Source organism: Pteropus medius, unplaced genomic scaffold (assembly GCF_902729225.1).
Source record: "Pteropus medius unplaced genomic scaffold, Ma_sr-lr_union100, whole genome shotgun sequence".
NCBI lineage: Eukaryota > Metazoa > Chordata > Mammalia > Chiroptera > Pteropodidae > Pteropus > Pteropus medius.
In genome coordinates this window covers 2,095,471-2,112,784 of record NW_024341894.1, presented here as the reverse complement: position 1 = coordinate 2,112,784, position 17,314 = coordinate 2,095,471, and the positions used below count along the sequence as shown (strand labels likewise).

Genomic DNA, 17,314 nt, shown 5'->3' with positions numbered 1-17,314 from the left:
TACTTTAATTTTTAACACTTTATTTGAACAAAAGTCTACTTCTAATGAAGCTCAGGATTCCTAGTGTTTCTTCCTGCTGGCCAACTTGACTTGATTACTTTCCTCAGTAAAAAATAAATAAATAAATGTTGCTTTTCAGTAAGTATGGCCAGGATTCAGATGTCGACTCCAGAGAATAAGGAACTTCATGAACAGATGAAATGATATGCCTCCCGGTCACTGGAGTAGTCAAGAAAAATTTAGATGGCCACTTGATGGAGTTGTTGCAGAGAAGATTCAAACATCAGAAGGTGAACAAGATGAGGATATTAGACTTGATAACCTTTAAGTTCTTTAAGAACCATGAAATTCTAAGAGGTTGAATCACAAATGTAGTTCTTGGCTGATCAGGGGAACCCCATAATCACAGCAGAGTCAGAATGAGGATCTAGGATTTTTCAGGCAACTTCAGAAGTTATAACCACCTTAGGGAAGAAATCTGGACAGCTCATCAGCTAAGATGGCCCCAGGGTATAACAATAAAAATCATCCGAAGAGAAAGTTTGCTTTCAATGTCATCCTGAAGAGCCTGGCACAAATGCAAAACTTTTAGGGCTAATAATTAAGAAAACACTTTAACCTTCTCTTCTATAAAATTGATCATGAGTCTTTTCACTTTGGCCATTAGGAAGCTCAGAACTTGATTTGCACATGAAAATAACAACTAAACAGACCCCGTGTTCTGTTTGTCATCAGTGCTCTCTCTTAATCTACCTTACCACCATTCTGGCCCTTTATTTTAATGTATACCTTTCCTAGTCCTAGTTTTGTTCTTAATCCATAGCTTCCTGTAAACTCTGAGAAAGGAGGAAAATAAACAAGAAAATAAATAATAAACCACCAGTTATTGGCCCCCACTCATGAATTGTGAAAAAACAGCGGGGGGAGCATCAGACTAGGAGTTACTTGAGTTGTCAGCATTCCTCTGTCATGGTGGGAGCCTGGACTCAGTCTCCCCTTCTGTAAGATGACAGGCTGGAGCACTGGCTGGGACTAGGCTTTGGCTCCCAAGAACCCCTTGCCTGCAATTGTCCCACTCAGGTTCCCAAGTACATCTCCAGATGCTTCCATTCTACCAAGTTCAGGCCTCCCCTCGACTTTGAGGTCTCCTACCTGTAGATGACATCCTAGACTTTTTATTTATTTTCTTAAACAACACGTGTATATACTATTCATTACATTCCTTGCACTGTTCTGAATGATTAATGTAAATTTCATGAAGATTTTATGAGAGAGGTACTCTTATTATGCACATTTTACAGATAAGAACACCAAGGCCTTTAGGGGTTAAGTAAATCACTAATAATTGACAGAGCCAGATTCAAAATCCAGGCAACCAGTCTCTGTTCATACTCTTACCTATATGGTCTTTGAAATTCAACCATGACTTTGGCTCAACTCCCTGACCTTATTATAATCCCTGACCTATATTATTAGTGCTCCTGGATTACCGCCCTCCTGCCATCAAGTTAAGCAAAGACTTTTCTGAGTGCCTGCTCTGGATCAAGCTCTATGCTGGATTGGGGACAAGCATGACTCCAGTATGGTCTTACTCATTGGGAGCTGTCTATTCGAGGACAGGAGTCAAACATATACCCCACTCACCAGAATCCAAAGAGAAATTAAATAAATGCTATGTGGCATTTTAAGCCATGGGATATGTGAATAAGACTTCTACTGCGGAGATGGTGATGGGAGTGAGTGGGAAGGAGCATTGCAGGAAGCAGGAGAAGCATGAGCAAGACCCAGAGGCATGAAAGAAAATACATGGTATCTGTCTCAGGGTCTGTCTCTTGGCTTTCTCTCCAGTCTGGTCTTGTTTTACTCTTCCCATTCAAGTGTTTTTAATACATATTTGTTGAGTGCCAACTGTGAGTCAGGCACTGTTCTAGGGACTGAGCATACAGCAATCAAGAAGGTAGCTTTATTCATGGCCCTTACAAGGTCATGAAGAAACACAATTCATTAACCAATAAAAGTGACATGCCAGGTGGTAGTAAACACGGAGAAGAAACAATATGCAGAGTAATGGGACAGAGAGCAGGGGAGAGTCACTATTATAGGAAGAGTGATCATAGAAGGCCCCATTGATAAGATAACATTTTAGCACAAACCCATATGGACTGAGGGAGTGATCTATGATCTGGTATGAGGGTATCGTAGGCAGAAGGGAAAAAATGCCATGCTCAGAAAATGAACTGTTTACTATTTTTTGAGGAATAGCAAAATGAGGCCAGAAAATGAGATATAAGTTAGAGTAGATCTTGTTTGCTAGAATGAGAACTTTAGATTTTGCTCTCAATGCAATAGGAAGTCATTACAAGGCTGTTGCTGAGCCAAGCATTACAGCCACATGAGCTTTTCTAAATCTCCTTGGGAAAGCCAAGTTCCATTGTACCTCAGGGCCTTTACCTGTGCTATGCCTTCTGCCAGGAATGTTTTCCCCCATCTCTTTACTGAGACATTTTCCTATCCCCTTAAATTCAGTCCCTCAGGGAAGCTGGTCCTGACTCTTCTAAACAAGTTAGATTTCCCTGCTAAACAATCTTAGCACCCAATACTTCCCCTTTACGGCATTTATCAAAACTACTATTACTTAATATAAACCATTACATAATATAACTTTCAGTTTTTACTGCTTCTTCCACTAGATAGTGAGCTCCATGAGGTGAAATTGTGTGTCTTTCCTCTTTACCCCTGTATCTTTAGTACCCAGTACAGGGTCTGAGTCTTAAGTGTTCAATAAATATTTGTTGAATGAATGTAAGAACAAGTAAAATGAAATATAAGGATGGGAAGGCAGGTAGGAGCCTCTAACCCTGGACCAGGGAAGCAATTTAGGCCTATAAACTATAGAAAAGCCACATGGAAAGCATATTAGGGGGCGGTTCAAGGTACACTTAGGCCAAGCTCCTGATGACTATGGGCAGGAGAGATTGAAAGGTTTTGAGACCAGAGGCAGAGAGAATGGAAATCAATTAAAAACTGTTTGGTAGATTCCCTGCCCTATGTAAATTTTCAGATTAAAAAAAAAGTTTTTTATAAATGCTTTCATGAATTTGCGGATTCACAAAGTCCTCATGGTTTATCCCTTAGGATGTTGCTATGGGTACTGATAATAATCAGTGATCACTAGTAGTATGACCAAATAACAACAATAGCAAGTGCCCAGTAGGAGAAATCATACTTATGGGAGTGAGGAGAACTGAGTTCATTCGTTCATTCATTCATTCATTCATTCAATGTTCATGCAGCAAATATTGGTTATTAACCACAAACTAGGGGCTAGACCTTGTGATAGGCATTGGGTTTAGATTCTGTTTGTCGCCTACTAAGTATACAAACTTAGACAAGTCATTAAACCTCTCTGTATGAGGAAAAGAACCCTCATTTATAAAAAAAAATGGTCTTCCCTATTAAAGGAAAACACAAACCCGCCAGTACTTGAGCTGGATCTCTGCATAGGGAGAGATCATGTGATAAAAGTCTTTAAGTCTGCCCCCTTGAGTTTTCATTACCCCTTGGAGTTCTTGATTTGTTCTGGCTGGCACACCCAAAAAGTCTGGAATGGTTGTCATCATCTGCTTCATGGCCTAGCAAAATCTCTTCTGGTTCCTCAAAGCCCTTATCAAAGATCAGGGCTCCTGAGAGCTTCCCTGGCTCCCTCCTGCCTGGAGCAAAATGAAGCCCACTCATCCTGTCCTGCAACAGACATTCAGCTCATCAAGTGTTACACAGCTGACTACTCTGCATGACTTGTAGTTGGGTTTGTCTGAGAATTTTGGTTTTCACCCCTCTGTTTCTACAGCCTTTGGCTGAGTGTCTGGCCCAGAGCACATTCTCTGTAGCTAAGTGGATAAAAAGTCACCTGGTCAACAGAACAACTGACAGACAATGCACCAGTAGGAGGAAGTCCAAACAGACATTATGACTTAGAAAGAAGAGACTTCTCATCTAAACCAGCAAAGAACATCAATAACTACTCACTGACCAGCACTGAGGGACATTGTGAGGGATTGAGGTCAATACAAATTACCTGTTGGAGAAGACAGAATGGCAATTGAATATTTATTTTATTTAATAAAATTATATTATAGCCTATACCTTCACAACTTAGCGGCTGATATAAACTTGAGAAAGTAATTTAACCTCTCTGTATAAGGTGGAAAAGATGGTGGCATATTGAGCTGTCTGTGCAGAGATATTCCCAGGTCTGCAGATGGGAGTTTGAGCCTGAAGTGACACACCTTTGATGCCTTTCATGCCTTGGACATCTCTGGCTCAGGTTGCCAACACTTTTTCTAATAGAATGTTAATAATTAAGGGACAAATACAAGACATAAATTCTTAAATAGAGAAGTTGTTCCAGATATATATCAAAACTACATACCTCACTACATTGCTTTCACTTTGCCTAAAAAAAGAACTTTTGTTTGTTGAGTATTACTCTGCACAGGCATTGTGCTAAGGGTATTATACATATTATACAGTATAACACTAATGTAGCAAAATGTGGGAAGTTGTCTTATATTTTTCCTTAGAGTATCTCTCAGGAAGAAAACTTAAATATCATTGCAAGCAATATTTTGATAGACCATATGAGTGAGAAATGACATACTGAAGTAACAAAAGATGAGTGCTAAAATTTCCTCCTGATAGATAGTCAGATGTTCACTTTATGGCAGGGCTTTGGAACTGCTGAGAAGTGAGGTGAGTGTGGACCAGGCAATGGTGTGTAAATGTGAGGCAGAACTGCACTGTTTAAAAATAATAGAGATGCTGAGGACAACATTCGGGAGCAAGCTTAAGGACTGTGAAAATCCCACTGTGGGACATGTGATGAAACCTTCTTCTATATAACCCCTAGGAAATCACCAGAAAATTCTTCCTTATTACCCAATGCTCTTGGGACATGAGGATTATTTGGCAAGATAGAAAGAAAATCTGAGGTCAGAAAAGGCAGCAGACATAGGAGGACACCCATAAATATGGATTACATTTAACCCACAACTTTATGAGGCAAAAAGTACTAACATTATTTTACAGATGAGGAAACTGAGGCTCATGCAAGTTAACAAACTTGTCCAACATGCATAGCTTAAAGTGGCTGGGCAATCATTCAAAACAGGTCTACTTGATTCCAAAGCCTATGATTTTCATCCCAGAAGATACTTCCCTCTATGAGTCTATAAATGTTTACTGATCAAAAATGTGATACATTTGATTATTGCTCTAATTTTATTTTAGTCCATGTTAATAACAGGAGAATTAGTTGTACATAGAATGGAAAGAAAGGAATGCTTCCAGACATGGAGTATATATAGCCTACTGATCTCTCATCTTCTGAAAAGGACCAGAAGTGTAATTTCAGCAGGAGGAGTGATTGCATGTGAGGGAGAAGAGCAGCCTCTTTGCACACATGGGCACACGTTGCTGAAAACGAGATTTGAGTTATCACTGCCATAGTCTCGACAAACACCCACCATGGAATGACATCACTGCCAAAGCCCAATTAGTTCAGAGAAGACCCTGGCACTGGATGATGTTCCTTCAAGATGGCATGAAATTCCAAATATAAATTGGGTCCACACTGGGCGATGATTCAAAGAATCGTATTGGCCAGTTCACAGGACAGCTTGGCAACTAGAAATCTTTTCAACAGACTTTTAAAACTCTATCACCTCCTAAAAAGACAGGTATAATTACACCTCAGATGCCTCAGTAAACAGCTAGAAAAAGAAATGCAGAGAATCTGTAATGATGTGGTTATCACCTCGTAAATTATAGTTACAGAAGATGGAGGAAAAGTTTATCAAGATGTATCATCTTCTAGAGTTACTTTGTCTTTTCAGGAAAACAATTGTTAAACATTTAAAATAGCAAAAGTTCTTCACATTTTATAATTCTTTACAATTTACCGCAGACTTTCATGAACTTTATCTGATCTTACTCCTCACAGAAGCCCCGTGTGATGGATGCAATTATTGTTGTTAATTTCTAGATGAAAATCTAAAGTTTAGAGAGGTCCATTTCAAAGGTTATTTGAGAGCAGGGATTTTGTGTCACTCTTCTTTGTGCCATAAGCATGTTTCTAAGGCCTGACATATCACAGCGATACTACATATGTGAATGGAATGGATGGAATGGAATGGAATGGAATATATTGGAATAGAACTGAGTGATCTGTCTAAACCAGAAAGTAACATCAACATAACTCACAGCTCGGCACTCATTTCTACTTAATGTGCTGCCACATTACTTGATCAGATGTTGACCATGCACCTGTTTTGTGTCTGGGCATGTGACAAACACTGAAAGACTAGAAGAGCATGGAGGAAGGCCAGGTGTAATAGGATCATAAGACATGGTCCTTATGAGAGACTGAATATATAAACAGACCATATAAAGATAAAACTAACCACAACCTGCAGACATCAATCTAGGAAGCCAAACCACTCTCTACAATAAACAATCAAGGAAGCCAAACAACAACTCCTATAGCCATCAGCCCAAAATGGTGGGCCTTGATTAATAACTGATAGTTTCCCTAATTTTTGTTCTGGCTTCCAACTTAGGCCCAACCAGAGAAAGCCAAATATGCACTCCTAACAAGCCAGATAGTATGTCCCACTACTGGTCTCCCTCCAGTTTCCCTGTGCCAACAGCCTCTAATCAAAGCACATCTGAAACTTTCTCTTTTTTCCACTACAAAGCTTTCCCATTCCTCTGCCTGCCTTTGAATCTTTGACAAACCCAAGTGATGGTGGCTGACTCCCTTGCTGTGCCAAAGTCTGAAAAAATAGCCTTTGCTTATTCTCATTTGGATGGTCCTTGTTTGTTTCTACATCCATATTTAAGGAACTTATACTATAGAGAGGAGAGAAGAAAGGATAAAGTATATACATAGGAAGCAATAAACGAGTAACATAAAACAGTGCCAAAATGAGCAGTCAACTGCCTGAAAAATATAAGGATTCTTAAGTGCTAGCAGTGCAAAGAAATCAGTTTTGGCTGCCTGAAAGAAGCAGTCCATGATCAAAGCTGACTTGTCTTTGTTAACAGCTGAGGAGGTAGCCTGGACGGACATGGTGAGAGAATTCACGAGACGTCTCAGAGATGACCAAGCTTCCTAAACTCACCAACTACTACACATGCCTATAGATCCATAAAACATCCAAAAGATCATGGGCTATCTCTCTTGTCACTCTGAAGTACTGGATAAAAACTGAAAGACTAGAGGGCCCACTTCTTCCAGTTGAAAGGTGTAACCTGGAAAGACAAGCAACCATAGGTAAACATTTGGCTACATAAGAGGGGTGTGAGAGTTAGGTGTTCAGGATTGTAGTTGACAATGGGCTTTTAGAAAGGTACAAGGGAATCCCGTCAGAATCACAAGATTCTTCATCAACCTGAAAAGACATTAATTCATACAAAACTTGCTGAGAGGTGAAGGTGTGTCAACCATTCTTCAAGGGGCTGGAGATAAAACAGTGAATAACATAATCTGTGCCCTCACAGCCCTTACAATCACTTGTTTTCAGTTAAAATTTGAAGGAAAATGAAGAAAAATGCCAGGAAAATTCTAAACCACATCATAACAGAATTTATAGGATGATATCATCTTATGTAGAAGATACAGGAAATATCCCAGAGTGATGAGAATCCAATAGGAAAGGCTATCCATATATCCTTGGATATCTATATACCAATGCCTGGAGAATGGACATAAACGAAATTACCCTCAAATGTTAACATTTACTAGGAAGTATGCAGAACTTTATAGGACTCATGTATCAGTTCTGGTATCGACTGACTTTAAACTTCTTCCAATCCTTTCGTAAGACCATCAGAATAATTTCTTAACTCCAACATACTTGTGATCATCTCACTCTTCTGCTCAAAACATTTAAGTGACTCTTTATTATCCAGTGCATGCTTTTCAAGGCCCTCTATTATGTGACTGCAATAAATATTCCACTGCAATCTTCCAAAAATTCTATCCCCAAAAGATCCCTTGTTCTAGTCAATTGTGTCTACGTGTGAGTACTTAAATTGATTAAAATTAAATTAAAGATTCGGTTCTTCATTTGCACTGGCCACATTTAAAGAGCTCAATGGCCACACATGACTAGTGGCTACCATATTGAAGAGTACAGATATAAAACATTTTCATCATCATAGAAGGTTCTATTGGATAAGCACTGTTCTAGGCTAATTATTTGATTTCTTGCTTCTGTGCCATTAGCCATTCTGGTCCTTCTGTCTAAAATGCCATCTCTACCTATTAAAATTCTAGACATCATTAAATTTTCAGTTCAAATGCCACTTCCTCCAGGAAGCTTTCCTAAATAAAAATTAATCAACCGTCCTCTGTGTTCCTTGGAACTACCACTTTTTCACTAATCATACTCTGCCTTGTACTAAGGCCCTTTTGTAAGTAGCTGTTTCCTCCAACAAAGACCAAGTTCTTTTAGGGGTCTAGTAAAGTCTCTTACACATAGTTAAGGACCAAAAAACTTTTGGCTTTCTATTGCATCCTAGTGGAACAGACTCCTGACTAAAACAAAGCAATAGGAGATAGAAGGACAATACCCAAAGGAAGGAATGCATGGCAGGCAGAATAATGCCCCCCCCCAAAGATGTGCACATCCTAATCCCCAGAACCTCTGAATATATTAGGTTACCTGGCAGAAGGGGGATTAAGGGTGCAGATGGAATTATGGTTGCTGATTAGCTGACCTTAAGACAGGGAGATTATTCAGAATTGTCCAGGCGGGCCCAGTGCAATTACAAGGATCCTCAAAAGTGGAAGATTGAGGCAGGAGAGAAAGAGCCAGAGAGATGATAGTGTGAGGACTTGACCCAACATTGCTGGCTTTGAAAATAGAGGAAGGGGATCATGAGCCAGGGAATGTGGGCAGCCTCTAGAAGTTAGAAAATGTAAGGGAATGGATTCTTCCTAGAGCCTCTGGAAGAAATGCAACCCTCCTGACACTTTGATTTTGACCCAATGAGAGCCATGTTGGACTTCTGACCTCCAGAACTATAAGATAATAAATTCGTATTTGTTTAAGCCACTAAATTTGTTACAGCAGCAACAGGAAACTAATACAGAATGGCAAAGGAATATTATAAGTGAAGATGCATGATTCTTGCATGGATCAAAAACTGACAATATTTTTTTCCTTCATCTAGAACTTTACCTCCAAACGTTTTCCTAGGGAAATAATCAGAATTCTCACAAAGGTTGATATCACTATGTTCAGTTACAGCATTATTTATTCTAGTAAAAAGTCCAATATGAAGGAATTACTAGCCATCTATACAACACAGTATTTGTGACCATTAAAAAAATTGTTCTTTGAAAAATATTTAGTGACATGGGAAAAGCTGATGATCAAGTTTAAAAAGCAGGATACAACATAATATATGATCCAAATTTTGTGAAAGTTGAAGGAAATACATCAAAATGTAAATAATGGATTTAAAAATGTTTTTGATGTTAATAATTGTTACCTTTGTGGAATATGATTAGGGGAGATTTTTTATTTTCTCTCTGTACATTTTTGTCTCTTCCAGGTGTTCTATAATGAGCAGGAATTACTTTTATAAACAGAAAAATAATCCATTTGTTTTATAGAAAGCAAGCCCCTCAGGTAACAAGAACCCAAAATTAATTATGCCTTTGACTGAGTAATCTCATTCATGAAAATATATCCTAAGGAAAGAATTCAAAACAAGAAAAAAAATCTTGTAAGTAAAAAGGTTTTTATAGCTATGTTATTTATAATACTTTAAAATTGGAAGCCACCTGAATATCCAGCAATTTAATTATGATAAAGCAAATTATAATATATTTGCGTGATAGAATATTGGGAAGTTATAAAAATAATTAAAACAAAGTCTGTCTAGAACTACAGAAACTACAGAATGATATAAAGTAAAAGCTCAAACACAAAACACAAAATGTCTATGATTATAAAAATTCCACTTACATGTGAATAACAATGAGAAGAAGAAACAATGTTAAATAGTTGCTATGTTAAAAAAAGGGGGTTCTGAGAGTAATTTAAAGATGTTTTGATCATAAATAAAACTATTTGATAAAGATGCATACCAGCATTTAAATCAAGAAACCGGAGGTTGAAAGTCTGTGAAGAGCATTAGAATTATAACAACGGAAATATAAGCAATATCTGCAAGAATGGACACTAGAGACCACCCACACAGGGACATCTATTTTTATTTACCTAATAAATATTTATTGACCCTGTTTCCTCACATATGAATAAAACTGTAAAGAAAAACAAGGGAATGACAAACACATAATTCAGTTTGGGTTACTCTTGGGGAATTTGAAGGATTCCATTGAGGAGGAGAACACGGAGTTTCATAAGGATTGGTAATTTCTTAAACTATTCCTTAAGTTCGGTAATTGGATGTTCTTTTTAGTCTCCCTCTGATGTATCAAAAGTGCTTGTAACAGTGCTTGGCACATACTAGCTCACACAAGAAGTTATTTGTAGAATGAAACTTTTCAGTGGCTCCATAAATAAAGCTCAAACTCTTTAATATGGCATATGGAGCTCTTCAAGAACTGCCTTGTACCTAATTTATCAACACCTAGGACTTCTCATCTAATCTACAATCACTCTTTTTCATTATTTGCCAGACACATAGGACTTTTCAGTGCCACTGAGATTTTGTCCGGCTGTTTCTTCTGCCTGGAATGTTCTTCCTCACCTAGAGAGTCCCTAATCTCAAGGCCAAGTACACCACAGCTGCTTTGCAAAACCTTGCTGATCTCCCTAATTACTTTCTCCTCTGTGTTCCTGTGGTGTTTTCCTTATTTAGTGCATCAGAGCCTGACTTGCACTAATCTATTATAATCTCTCACATTACTGCTTTATTGCTTACAAAGTCCTTTTGGCTTTGTTACACTTGCAGTAACACTGTCGGTCTTACCAGCCCACTTAACAGATGCAGAGTCTGACTCTAAAGGTCAAATGACTTACTACTTTCACAGGTGATAAGTGAAAGAGCAGGACTTGAACGCTGGTCTTCAGGGACAAGATGCCAGGGCAAGAGAGGGCAAAAGGAGCTGAGGGTATAAAACTGGTCTCTAACAATACACTCCATATTTATAAGATGAGAAAGGGCATTTTCATGAGAATTGAGCTGGGCCATGAAGATCAAATTCAGCATGATGAAGATACATAAATGATACCTCTTAAAGTAAAAGGTAGAGTAGACTAAAAGGATGAACACAACATTAAAAGAAAAAGTCAAATTAATTCAACAGAATGGGTCTAACAATCTTACTGGGAGATTCCAAAATAGCAGACTAGTCTCTAAAGTTGGAACCATTTCTTATTTTTCTCTAATTCCAAGTACCTACAATAAAAACTGGTACTAAAAAGAGATTCCATACATGTTGGATTAATGAATGAATGAAAGGATTAAAAGCATGATTGGATTAATGAATGAATGAAAGGATTAAAAGCACAATTAGTTTTTAGCTTTCCTACAACTGTTTCTCCTCAGTCACTTGGCCCTTTCATGGCACGAGGACTGAACGACAATTTCTGATGTGTGTAGTAATTCAGATCCTGAAGCACTTCTCTATTGCTCAAAACCCAAACAAAATATTCATTTGTTTGAACCAGTCAACAAGTATGTAGGTAGTAAGCTAAATTTAGAATGTGTTACACAAGAAACATCTGCTCTGTCATTTCTACCATCCTTAACATTTAAGATGTGCACAATGCCGGATTTGAAATGCACAAAAAAATCCTCATATCCAAAAGTCACAGATCCAAAGAAAATCTACAAAGCAAGAAACCTTGACCTGACATAGAGAAACGGCTCTGATAAAACTAACAGGAATGTAGAACAAAAAGACACCATTGAAAAACTCAAGGGCTTCTGAAACCATCCCATGGAACACCAATGGCTATCCACTTTATAAGTGAATCATAGAAAACATATTTTTGGAAAATTGGTCATTGGACAAATCGGCCTTTAGTAAATTCCTTTTTTGCAAACTGATCTTGAGCCGAGGCTGGATAATGACACAAGGCACTGTGTGGTGTTTCACAGCCAGGCTTATTGAGGCCACCCACAGTTCTTAACTGGCCACAGTTCTGGGACACAAACCAGGCAAAGAACAGGTCTAGGTTCAAAAAACTGGTTAAAAGGCCATATTTGCAATAAGAAAGGATTTAAAGGATGTGCCAAGAGGTGCCTATCCTGGAACAGGCTAAGGGTCTTGCCCCAACTGCCACTCTCTGTGCCTCACTGTACTTTATCATTTAGCCAGGTAAGGGAGGATGTGACACACATCCCTCTCAAAGAGCTATGGCTGGATCGTTCATTCATTCATATGACAGTTCATATGTACATTTACAGTGATGGGCTCTGTCGTTTCCAGACCCAAACCTCTTTCATTCATTCTCATTTAATAAATACTTATCAAGTGTCTATACCCTGCTCTAGGAGCTGGGAATATGGTAGAGAACAAGACAGGCAAGGTCTCGATTCTCAGCAAGCTTACATTCTGGAGGGAGGAAACAATAAGAAGAAAATATCAGGGACTGGGAAAATTGAACCACCCCCAAGTCTTTATTAGTGTAGTAAACAAGGTGTTTAGTCTTCATTCCATCTCCCAGCAACAATAGACAAACACATGCCATTAAACGGCACACCAAACAGCAAGCCTACTCAGGTGCTCAGCAGTCTCTGCAAGAATTTAATTATGGGAGGTGGACAGGGAAGAAGTTCTCTAACTATTTGGTCCAATTTCTAAATGGGAACTCACAGTGTTTGATGAATAATGAATGTGAATAATTAATGCGTTTGAGAAAGGAAAATTTCTTACCTGTCAGTTACTTATCTTGGAGATTACACATCCATCACTCCTCCCCCAAGGGGCTAGACTCATCTCCATAGAAACTGGGGGCGACCCAGAATGTTAATCATGCCTCAGTGTCAGATTTCCTCGCTCAGAATGTGACTCACCAGAAGACCTTCTAGGGTTAACTTGTTCTGAAAGTAGAAAATTTAATTTATCTATCATATTTTTTTAAAGTCCCAAATAATGAAGTATCTTAATAAGCCTAAGAGACCATCAGAAGACTGACTCTGTGTGCACGCATTTGGGAAAGGATTGCATGAAACACATGCATCCTCTGGGAAAGAGGTTGAATGGAAGAAATGAACCCTTGATCCATTAATGACATAAGTACCAGCACCTAGAACAATGATAAGCACATAGCAGATGCTCATTGGATATTATTGTTATTGTTGAATGTTGTTGAACAAACTACCAATTCTGTGCTGCAAGGATATAACGATTTTCATTTTATGGTGACATTGTACACAATATCTTTTTGATACACCTTATTTCATTGATTCCTTATTAACAACCTGAAAAAGTACAGGTACACAATACATAATCCATAATTTTTAAAACCTGAAAAATCAAAGGTCATTCATATGATTACAAAGCCTGATTTGAGCTGAAATGAGCCTCTTCACAGTCTTTATCTATTTACTTAAATATCAATAGATTTTGCTGCAAAAAAATATTGTTTGCTTTTGGAGGGCTGCCCAGGTCCTGCTGGGTTTATTTTGCTCTATGTACATCGTATGTAACATATTACATTTCTAAAATCTGAAAAATTCTGAATTCCAAAACACATCCCATCCCAAGAATTTTGATTGGAAAGATTATGGACTCACATTGTCATTCCAATTTTATAACTGGGGTTCTTCAGCTCAAGAAAGTTAAACAATTTACCCAAGATCATAGAGCAAATAAATAGATACTAAACCCAAATCTTCTGATGCCAAATCTTTGGGGAGTTTTTTTGCCCCTTACTACATTAAAACATCAAACAATCGAGTATTAAGATAATTGCTTATCCTAATAACGTAAAAGAGGAAAATTGATCAAGGACAGCACAAACTTGGTCATCGCAGTAGAAACTGAGAAACAACAAATGGCATAGGGTCTGGAGCTGGGTGAGGGCTGTCTCATGTAGAGAAATCTCTGCTCCCCGAAGGAAACATAATCTCATTCTCCAGTGCATAAAGTATACATGAAACAGGAGCTGTCCGGTGGTTGTCCCGCAGACTCCTTTGAATAAATCAGATATCACCTAACATGATACTGTAATGCTACATCCATTTTTTTCTCATCATGAGTCTTGTATTTGAAGGTAAATGATACCCCCATCTCTCTTGTGGAGCGAGAATAAGAAGACTTAATTATAAGATTGGTACTTGGATCACTCAGGATATTCTAGGTTATGCTGTATTAACAAACGACCCACAAGGCTCTGTGGCTTAAAACAACAAAAGTTTGTTTCTTGTTCATATTATATGTCCATCACAAGAAATCAGGAGAGGCTCCATTCATTGTAATCACTCTGGGATTCAGGATGATGATAAAGCTACTCTTTCAAACATTCAGTCTTGCCTGACAGAAGGAAAGAGAAGGCATAGAGCATGCACTGTCTCTTAAGCTTCTACAAAAGAGTAATTGTCATTTCCACTTAAACAGTTCATTGGTCAAAATAGGTCATTTAGTCACACTTAATATCAAATAGGCAGAAATACAAAATTCATGACTTCTGATTTTCAATAAATTTGCCTATTTGATAAATATTTTCTTGAGTGCCTGCTAATGCTAAGTATTATTCTATACACTAAGGATTTAAAAAAAATTTTATTGAGTGTTATGAAAAAAAATAAAGCAGGGTAAGGGGTAGTGAATGATAGGGTTGGGGATGGAAAGGTGAAAAGTGAGTCCAAGGAAGGATTCTCTGAATAAGAGACCTAGAAGAATTGAGGAAGGGAGTGTGATAAGGGACCTTCTGCCTTTGAGGCCAAAACAAGACACGTATAATTCAAATTCCAGGAAAATCCAGAATGCATTCTAAAATGGTGACAGAGAGGAGAGACAGACACAGTTCATATCTGTGGGGCTGAAATAGTTGGGCTGTTTCTCTCATAACACACCTCACTTCTTCTTTTTCTGACTGAAACGATACATGCAACAGAACACTTCCTCTTTCCCCTGGTTAAGCAACATGAAAAAGCATTTTATGTCAGGAGAGAATAGCAATCGGCAAGAGTTCTGTAAACAAATAAAATTATCCACCATTTATTGAGCAAAATCTATACTTCAGAAAGTGTCCTGGGTGTTTTATTTTATTTTACTTATTTATTTATTTTTTGCATATGGAAACTAGGGAGCTTTATTGGTTACATAGAGTGCTACAGAGCCAACAGACGGCATTGGAGCCAGAGTGTACATGCAGACAGGCAGCTTCTACTACACACGAGCACCCAAGGAGCCCTAAGTTACTGTCCATGACTTTGCCCTGGTTTCCAGCAACAGAGGCTGGCCTCCTTGGTCTCAGGCTTAGCGCAAGAATGTAGGAGAAGCTGCTGCACCTAGATTCCAAGGGGCAGGGGTGAGACTCAAGCACCTGCCTGAGCAAGTAGGTGTGGACCAACAGATACCGATGCCCCTTAGCAAAGGGACCTATAATGCAATAACAGTTTATTTGAGGGCTATTTTCCTGGCCCTCTCAATCTTCAAAATGCAAAAATAAACAAACAAACAAACAAACAAACTCTTTTCTCTCAAAATGCATTCCATTCAGCACATAGTTTAAGCTGTGAGGCAGCAGGAAAATAAGGCTCCTTTCCATACCACCCAGAACGTGCCCAATCTCATCTGTCCTAGGTGTTTTAGATACTTTATTTCACTGAATAGGGTTGTTGTCAAAAGGATAAGATATATAGGATTATTATTACCATTTCACATATGAAAAGACTATAGAGAGCGGTAACTGACTTTCTGGAAAGGCATGCAGATTTTTCATGGCAAAGATAGAGTCTGACTACCAAGCCTGTGCTCTAAATTACCATGAAACACAGCAAACTTTAGACTTTTTGGAAGGAAAACTTGTGAAAATCCATGTCCATGTGAATTCCTATTTGGTTATTTAAAGATGGAATTGCCTCTGTAACAGAAAAAAGAACATTATCTAGGCCTCTTTACTAAGACATCTTCTGCAGGGGTATTCAGGTCTTTCTACTGCTGAGACAACGCATGGCTACTTCCTCACACCTTCAAATATTCATCTAAAGGTCACCTTCGCAGTGAAGTTTCTCCTGACCACCCTACTTAGAACTGCGATCCTTCCTCCTCAACCCTTCCTACCCTCTCTCCTCCCGTTTTGTTTCTCCCCAGAGTATTTATGGCCTTTTTATAGACCACATGATTTTTTTGTTCACTGTTTGATCTCTACCACTAGAAATTAAGCTCCGTGGCTAAGAAATTCTTGTCTGCTTTTTTAAAAAATACTTTTATTTCCCCCAGAATGTATAGAGATTATCTTATACTCAGTTAGTAATTGTGAATGAATGAATGCATGACAGCATTCAGAGAATGGTCTCTTACTTAAGCAAGGGTTCTTAATCTGGAGAAAATTAATAGGCTTGGGATTATCTGCTTGTGCCTTACAGTTACATGCAATTTTATAAGGAGAGAGTACATTTGTGTGGATAGTCAGTCTCAAAGAAGGCAATAACCCAAAGGTTAAAAACCCCTTCATGTGGAATAGCCGTACAATGGAATATTATCCAGCCATAAAAAGAAATGAAGTACTGATTTATGCTACCACATGGATGAAGTTTAGACACATTATGCTAAGTGAAAGAAGCCAGACACAAAGATCACATATTGTATGATTCCATTTATACAAAATATCCAAAATAAACAAACCTTACACAGACAGAAAGTAGTTCAGTGGTTTCCAGGGGCTGAAAGGTAAGGAGAGAGTAGAATGGGGAGTGACTGCTTAATGGGTATGGGGTTTTCTTTGGGGGTGCTGAAAATATCCTGGAACCAGATAGTGGTGATAGTTGTAAAACATTGTAAATATATTAAATGCCACTGAATTGTATACTTTGAAATGGTTAAAATGGTAAATTTTATGCATGTGAATTTTATCACAATTGAAAAAAAAAACACTTTATGCATAAGGGAAAGAAACAGATGACAATCATGAGGTGGTAAATCATCTCATATATCTGACAGGATGGATGGTGAAATCCAAGTCCAAAAAACTGTTGGTTGTGATCAAACATGCCAATAATATATGGAATTAAAATATAGTAGGAATAACTTATATTTGTATCACGTTTTCTGGTTTTGAACAAAGATCCAAGTGTATTATTTAATTTAACTCCTATAAAAAGT

General features: G+C 38.1%; 1 long non-coding RNA gene across 1 annotated transcript in view; it reads right to left on the bottom strand.

The window, feature by feature from the left end:
- The window catches only part of LOC120597190 (uncharacterized), a 308,055-nt gene that overhangs the window by 126,414 nt on the left and 164,327 nt on the right, over nucleotides 1–17,314 (bottom strand). Inside the window, exon 4 of the long non-coding RNA XR_005651352.1 lies at nucleotides 12,917–13,083. This is a non-coding gene — a long non-coding RNA (uncharacterized LOC120597190). The remainder of the gene's footprint in view (nucleotides 1–12,916; nucleotides 13,084–17,314) is intronic.